Consider the following 9220-nt stretch of genomic DNA (forward strand, 5'->3'; position numbering starts at 1 on the left):
AACTAAAGAAAATTAAACAAATAGGCCTACATAATTTAGTTTTAAATAAATACCATCTTCTACCTCAGCTTCAAAGGCTGTGGCTTGTTACAGATTTCTCAAAGAACATTTTGCAGTAGTTTTCATTGTCAAAATAGATGCAGAAGTCATGCTTATGACGTTCAAAAACCACTTGCGAAACCTTCAAAAGGGTCTCCAGTATTACTGCCCCCTAGAGGAAGATACTGCATTTGTTTTGACTGAGTTTGACATTTAATAAACCTTTAATAAATTAATAAATTAATTTAAAATACATACAGTTTTCCATCTCAACTTCAAAAGTTGTGGCATGTTAATTGGGGCTAAAGGAGCATTTCTATGCAGGTTTTACTCTCATTTGTAAATCAGGATGCATGCTACTGAATTGAATTCAAATCTGTTAATAAATTCATTTAAAATGAATAGCCTACAACAGTCTTCTGTTTCAACTTCAAAAGGTGTGTCTTGTTTCTGATTTCTAAATGGACATTTAAATTCAGGTTTTACTCTCATGTAATTCAGGACACATATTATTGAATAAAATTCAAATCTGTTAAATAAATTAATTTAAATGTATGCAGTTTTCCATCACAACTTCAAATTCTAGTGGTATGATAATTAGAGATTAGACTGTACAGAAATCTACTACTATATTCACATAGTCTGTTGTATTTTTGCAACTCAAAATTAAACTTATTTTATGCAGCCATTTCTCTTAACAGTTTCATTATTTTCTTATTCAGAGTTTACTGTTTTCGCATCAACTTTATTATAGTTCTCATCTTAAAATTCATGTTCTGCCAATATTCCAGGTATCTTCTTTGTACGGCGGCGCCGCTCCACTTTCGCTTGCTTTTTGACTTTTCAGCTTTCTTCCACCTGCAATCCTTTAATGATTAGATCACCAAAATCAATATTTATTTTACTTGACTCATGATCACTATTTCCTTTAGAAAATAGATCCAGTACAATTGTTTCCAGTAGAGAATTGATCAGGAAATTGCATATTCATAGGCCTATCGCTATCCACAAGTCACATAATGCTGATGTTGTTAACATTAACAATTTGAGAATAAAGTATAACAATAATAATAATTTGCACGGCTTGATGTGATATGAGCTCATTTAGATTAAATCACCATTGGTAGCGTGATTTATTGTAATGCTTTTTTCCTCAGTTGGTCAGAACAAACGTGGCAGACTTACTACAGATGACAATATCCGGTGAAAATTCTTATTTGTGTCATATTCCGAGACGTAGGCTAGAATCTGTAATTCTGAAGTACACTGAATATCCACATCAGTGAGGTAATTGACAGCCACACATACTGCTCAAAACATTAGATTTATCCGAGGTGCCGTGCCAGCGCACAACCCACGCAAGGAAGATAATTCCGCAAAAAGCTACAATTGCGGGTTTTCAAACAGAGATGGCGATAAAGAGGCAAAAATTACGGTCTGCAGCTTTAATTTAAGACCTTAAGATAAGAAACATTCTGTAATACGCCCAGGTTTCCAGGCTTTTGCAGGATTTTGATTCATATGGGTATACATTTATATTGACCACTGTGCTTATTTTAATACATATTCTCTCTTAATTGTTTCGAACCGTACCAAACAGGTGACTCGTTTTTTTTAATTATTCAAAAGAACCGACTCAGAGAATCGGCCACGCTGTTCGTGCTTTATGTGTATGACGATTCACTAAAAGGAACCGATTCGTTTGTTGAACGAGAGTCGTTGGTTCGTATCTGACTACTCTGGAACTTTTGCGCATTTCGCGGAATATTGCCTTATTGCATCCCATTCGAAGGAGGCTGGAAACTCACGTTGTCAGGTAAAATACCTTTTCATTTTGAAAAGTGGTACAGCAAACACTGATATAGGCTACTTACAGGAAATTATTGACAAAAACCTGTATTTCCCTCCTGTGTGTCTATGGCATTTCCGGCCTTGGCAGATTCAGATTGATGTAACAGCAATAACAACAACAATAATACTAATACTAATAATGATAATAATAATTTGTAAGCATAAATGGCTCTAAGGTCAGTAGTATTAGGCAGTATTAATATAATGACCCCTAAGGTGACCCTATGCGCCTATCTAAGAGATAGAAAGAAAGAAAAAACTTTAAAGCTACTGATATGATTGGAGTCTTTTTAAACAGTGTAAACATTTTTTAGATAAAATGTATATACGTATATGTAAAATATATATAAATTTTAAGGAAGAATAAGTGCATTATTAACTGCAAAATTATATTTTAATTTGCTTTAAACCGGCATGAATTGATGTAGGCTATTGCTCATATCAAACACTAGATGTCAGCCTTAACCTTTTTTTAATAATGGCTAAAAGTCTCTTGTAAATCAAATTCAGTTTTATCATTAAATGCACTTGACTGAACATTTAAACATTCATATTATATAGTCAAATTTACATTTAGCGGGTCTAATATAAATGTTAACCATCTGACCAGTTAAAATTAGTATTTGTATCTACTGTAGTATTTTTTTTTTTAATTCTCTAACCCCTACACACACTCTCACTGTGATAAAGGTGATATGGGTGGATAGATGTTAAGAGTGTGTCTGTCTGTGGTAAAGAGGCTGATTGAGGTTCTTATCAGTTCCTGCTTTTGCCTCTTATGACCCAGACAGACTGGAGAGCCCCTCTTCAGCTGCCTGCCCTCCCCAGGATGAGTGCACCCTGCCGGGCCAACACTCCATCATTAGACCCTTATCTTCACCTGTAGAGGAATTCTCCAGCCATATAAGCCGTTCTCTTACTACTGTGTGCACAACAGATGAGGCCAAGTGTGCTATAGCCAGCGTTTGAGTGTATGTGTGCGCGTATGCTTGTGTATGTGTGTGTGTGTGTGTGTGTGTGTGTGTGTGTGTGTGTGTGTGTAGGATAGATGAAGTCTAAATTTGTGGTTGTTTATGTAAGTAGTTTGCATGAAGGGTGTGTGTCTGTCTTTGGTCTCTTTCTCTGAAAAGATGTTAAAGCTTCTCATCTCCTTCTGGCTTTGATGCTTTAAGACTCCATTTTTATAGACTGTTTGGACTGATAATCTCTCTGTTTACAAGCTTTACCTTTATTTACAGCGCTGTTTACGAGCTATTCTTCCTCTGAGTATTGGGAAAGAGAGCAGGAAGGAGGAGGGAGAGTGGGAGATGACAGGAAAGGAAAGAGTGTTTGTTAAGGAATGCTAAAGTGGTGATGGGCAGGTTATGGTGTCTATGTGTGTGTGAGTGAATGTGTATTGTAGATTGTAAAACTAGGAAAGTCATGAGAAGGTTAAGAGCCATGCTGTACTTCTCCCCAAAAAAGTCATGATGGATCAAAGGAGTCCCTTTTAGTCCCTAGTCTCTTTTCCATATACCTCTTTCTGTTGCTGGAGCTGTTCCCTTTCTTGTATATCTAAAACTTTATTCATCATATAGTCACATGAGCAGTGATTTGAGCTGGGCTGACTCCTTGAGCTGATCACCTTTTCAATATGAAGATCTAAACGTAGGAGCCTATTCATTCAGTCCTGTCAATCATCATTATGTGCCTATATAAGCAGCACTCAGTGCACTGTCCCAGTGTCAATTTTTCCGGCATCCCTCCACCTCCCCATCTCCTCTGTTTCTGTTATTCTTCCTCCAGGTAGTACCGCATTAGGGGTGTTTAATTTGGTGTTTAAGACGATCCTCAGGTTCAAGCCGATCCATTTAGGACAAGAAGCCAAGTTTGTTTACCATTAACCATCAGGACTAGATAGGCAGGCGAACTTGTGATGGTTTGAGCTGATCTCTCTGTCAGTGACAGTGACATGAGCTTAACTCTTTCTTTGTGACAGTGACCTGTCCTGAGCTGATCTCTCTCAATGAGTTTGTCTCTTTTTAGTGACAGTGATTTGAGCTGATCTCTCTCCTTGAGCTGATCATGTACATTCAAGTTACAAAAGCCCAAAAATAAGGTGGATATGACAATGCCTTTAGTTGATCCTATTTATTGACAGTGATTTGAGCTGATCTCTGCTCTTGAGCTAATTCCTCATGCATTGATAGTCATTGTAGCTGATCCTTCTCCTTGAGCTGATCAGTTTTTAATTTATTTCTCTATCAGTGCCAGTGACTTGAGCTGATATTTCTCCTTGAGCTGATCTGTCAGTGACAGTGATCTAAGCAGATCCTTCTCTTTGAGGTGATCCCCCTTACATTGACAGTGATTTGAGCTGATTTCTTTTTTTTGACCGAACCTTTCTCTTTATAAAAGTGACTTTAGACGATCGCTGTAATTGAGCTAATTCCTCTTTCAGTGAAAGTGATTTTAGCTGATCATTCTCTTTGAGCTGATCTAATTTTCAATACAGTGATCTAAGCTGATCTCTATCCTTGAGCTACATCCTCATTGAGTTATAGTGATTTTAGCTGATCCTTTCCCTTTAATTTATCAGCTTTTTGATACAGTTATTTGAGCTTATCTCTCTTTCAGGGACAGGGAATTGAGCTAATCACTCTGTCTAAACTAATCCTTTTCTATATGACAGTGACTTGAGTTGATACCGGTCAGTGTTTCAGTGACAGTGATTTGAGCTGATTTCTCTATTTGAACAAATCTTTCTCTTTATAACAATGACTTAAGCTGATCCCCGTAATTGAGCTAATTCCTCATTCAGTGATGGTTCATTTAGCTGATTCTTCTCTTTGAGCTGATCTCTCTATCAGTGACAGTGATTTGAGCTTATCCCTGTCCTTCAGCTAATTCCTCATTTAGTGTTAATGATTTTAGTTGATCCTTCTGCTTGAGCTGAGCAGCTTTTCAAAATAGCGATTTGAGCTGAAATTTCTCTTTGAGCTGATCTTTCTGTCAGTGAAAGTGATTTCAGCAGATTCCTCTCTTTGAGGTGACCTGCTTTTCAATACAATGATTTAAGCTGATCTTTCTGTCAGTGACAGTGATTTCAGTCTTTGAGATGACCCCCCTTACAGTACAGTGATTCAAGCTGATCTCTCTGTCAGGGACAGTGATTTGAGCTGATTACTCTATTTGAACAAATCTTTTTTTTTCTTTTTCTGATGGTGACTTTAGTTGATCCCTCTCATTGAGCTGATTTCTCATTCAGTGACAGTGATTTGAGCTTATCTCTCGCTGTGACAGTGATCCTTCTCCTACATAGTTCAGACTCTCTCTGTGGCAGTGACAGATCCCTCTTCTGTGTAACTCTCTCGCTTGTCTTTTTCCTGTTAATAGATGGTAAACGTCTGTGTGAACAGAGCAGTGGGATCCAGAGCAGAAAAAATGTTTACAACTCTGTGATATATCGACCATTAACGACAGGCTTAAAGCAGCCAACCCGCATATCTCAGCATAACTCTGCACACCATGGAGAATATCTCTGCATGATGGATTCACCAGTGTAAATTAAAGTGCTGTGTGCATGTGTTTAGTAGTACATATGTATACTGGCATGACTGGTTTCCTTCTAGATTACAGAAATGTCATTACATAAGACAGAACTCTTTTGGATGTATGTGTGACTGTCTGTCTGTGTGCATGTGTGTGTGTGGGTGGGAGGAGTGAGATGAATTACATTGATACATGTGATATTACGTTGCTAATAGGACTCATTCTGAATCAAGCATTGTAGATAGATGCTCAAAACTGTTAAGAAGAGCACCCAAAAAATATGCTGATTGTGCTGAAGAAGTAGGGATTTTTATTGGACCTCTGTGCAGATGGTGAATCATTAATATTTTGGTAGGTTTCCAAGAAAGGTTAGACTGTACATTTTACACCTGTATATAAACAAACAATCACTAAATAACACAACATATAAACATAGTCTCAAAGCTAACAAACAGGCACCAAAGATCACAAATACCTAAACTGATTTCATGACAGGGCATTTCACAATTCATTTTATATTAATGAATAAAGATGTTCTCTAGCATAATAATATAAGTTTGCAAAACTGTCAGATCATAATCAGAAACCATCACCCAAAGAATTCAGCATGTGTTTTAGTGTAAAATCCAGCATGATTGAATCTATATGTATGACTGCAGGATACAGGCTCTGAGAGAAAAAAAAAATCAAAGAGTTCAAAGGATCTGGTATTAGTCTTGATTTTGTATTAGTGATTTGAAATGGCCCTCAGAGGGAAGAGATCCTTATCGCAGAGCGGGTCTACCTCACACCAGCACATTTAGGCTGTGTGAAGATCAAAAACCAACATGAGGGTAGAAAAACTCAAACAAATCCAAAGCAAAATACAGAAAATGCCAAAATATCTCTGTCTGCATTTAGCGTTTAGGAGATTTAACTTTAAAGTGCAAATTATCTTAGCAAGACTCCCAAGATGGTCTTTTATAATATATGAAATGTATGACCTGTTAAGTGTTTTTAGGGTTCTGGAAATAATTTTTGCGGTGCATATAGATGTTCAAATGAATTGACTACTACTGGAAAGTGAGTTGCTCTAGTGAATCCGTTTGTTTGGTCAGTTCATGTAAATGAACAGATTTGGTGTGAACTTTTCATCAATTTCTGTTTTTTACTGATTGATGTGCTGCACAGCATTTAGTTTTTAGTTTTTTTTTTCTTAGCTGTTCATCACTTTCTGTCTTTGGTGCATTGGGTAGGTTAAACCAAAGACTGCCTGAAGACTGATAACTGAATTATCTTAGGACTGATGTGTTACAAGCCTGAATGCAAAGATACGCCACTGTTATCAATGCAAGGTTACAGGGTCAGACAACACCTGAAAAAGGCACACACACACACACGCACACATTTGCACACACAAACACTCACTGATAGCATGGACAGGTGTGAAAAGTGAGAGCTGGAAGATGAAAAGAAACAAATGTCAAGTAGCAGGAATCAGAACAGCTGGAGAAGAATGATTTACACACTTCAGTGGTGTGTGTGTGTGTGTGTGTGTCATGCATCAGTGTTTGTGTTCAGGCTTAACTGTGTTTCTCAGTAAGAATAAAATCTATCTATCTATCTATCTATCTATCTATCTATCTATCTATCTATCTATCTATCTATCTATCTATCTATTCTGTACTTGGAAGCTCATTTTTTTCAACAGCCTTTTTATCTAGCTTAACCAGCAAGATTTCCTTGGTGAACTGTCTTCATCATGAAAACTGGTTTCCTCAAGGAAGTATTGCTGGTCATGTTGGTCGAGTAGCTTCACTACCCATCTAACTAAAAACATATCTATGCCAATCCACCAACTAGACCAGCACAAATCAGTCTAAATCAGTCTAGATCAGCATGGAATTAAAAGTGCCTGCTGGTCTATCTGAACATACAAACCCGATCCCAAAAAAGTTGGGACACTGTACAAATTGTGAATAAAAACAGAATGTAATGATGTGGAAGTTTCAAATTTCAATATTTTATTCAGAATACAACATAGATGACATATCAAATGTTTAAACTGAGAAAATGTATCATTTTTAAGCGGAAAAAAAGTTGATTTTAAATTTCATGGCATCAACACATCTCAAAAAAGTTGGGACAAGGCCATGTTTACCACTGTGTGGCATCCCCTCTTCTTTTTATAACAGTCTGCAAACATCTGGGGACTGAGGAGACAAGTTGCTCAAGTTTAGAAATAGGAATGTTGTAACATTCTTGTCTAATACAGGCTTCTAGTTGCTCAACTGTCTTAGGTCTTCTTTGTCGCATCTTCCTCTTTATGATGCGCCAAATGTTTTCTATGGGTGAAAGATCTGGACTGCAGGCTGGCCATTTCAGTACCCGGATCCTTCTTCTACTAAGCCATGATGTTGTTATTGATGCAGTATGTGGTCTGGCATTGACATGTTGGAAAATGCAAGGTCTTCCCTGAAAGAGACGACATCTGGATGGGAGCATATGTTGTTCTAGAACTTGGATATACCTTTCAGCATTGACGGTGTCTTTCCAGATGTGTAAGCTGCCCATGCCACACGCACTCATGCAATCCCATACCATCAGAGATGCAGGCTTCTGAACTGAGTGCTGATAACAACTTGGGTTGTCCCTGTCCCCTTTAGTCCGGATGACATGGCATCCCAGTTTTCCAAAAAGAACTTCAAATTTTGATTCGTCTGACCACAGAACAGTTTTCCACTTTACCACAGTCCATTTTAATTGAGCCTTGGCCCAGAGAAAACGCCTGCGCTTCTGGATCATGTTTAGATATATAGCTTCTTTTTGATCTATAGAGTTTTTAGCCGGCAATGGCGAATGGCACGGTGGATTGTGTTCACCGACAATGTTTTCTGGAAGTATTCCTGAGCCCATGTTGTGATTTCCATTACAGTAGCATTCCTGTATGTGATGCATTGCCATCTTAGGGCTCGAAGATCACGGGCATCCAGTATGGTTTTCCGGCCTTGACCCTTACGCACAGAGATTGTACCAGATTCTCTGAATCTTTGGATGATATTATGCACTGTAGATGATGATAACTTCAAACTCTTTGCAATTTTTCTCTGAGAAACTCCTTTCTGATATTGCTCCACTATTTTTCGCCGCAGCATTGGGGGAATTGGTGATCCTCTGCCCATCTAGACTTCTGAGAGACACTGCCACCCTGAGAGGCTCTTTTTATACCCAATCATGTTGCCAGTTGACCTAATAAGTTGCAAATTGGTCCTCTAGCTGTTCCTTATATGTACATTTAACTTTTCTGGCCTCTTATTGCTACCTGTCCCAACTTTTTTGGAATGTGTAGCTCTCATGAAATCCAAAATGAGCCAAAATTTTCGCATGACATTTCAAAATGTCTCACTTTCAACATTTAATGTTATCTATATTCTATTGTGAATAAAATATAAGTTTATGAGATTTGTAAATTATTCCATTCCTTTTTTACTCACAATTTGTACAGTGTCCCAACATTGTGCTGATGCTGTGTAGTGCTGTGCCGGGTTGCATGTGTCTGTCTGCCCTCGGTTTGCTGTCTGTGGGTGTGATGAGGTGTGAAGTAACGCAGCCAGTTGTTTACAAACAGACGTGCGGCTTGACAGGGTGACGCTCTCGTTGTTTGTGTTTGGCGTTCCATTGAGGCTGGCGGACACTGACCCAGGGTGAGAGGAGTCGGCGGAGAGCGGGGAGTGTTTGAAAAGATGCAGATAAGTGGAAAGCAACATTCCGTACGCTGACTGGAGGCGTCTGAGAGGCAGAACACTCACACAGGATCAAA

The sequence above is a fragment of the Cyprinus carpio genome, chromosome B8 (genome assembly GCF_018340385.1).
Source record: "Cyprinus carpio isolate SPL01 chromosome B8, ASM1834038v1, whole genome shotgun sequence".
Lineage (NCBI taxonomy): Eukaryota > Metazoa > Chordata > Actinopteri > Cypriniformes > Cyprinidae > Cyprinus > Cyprinus carpio.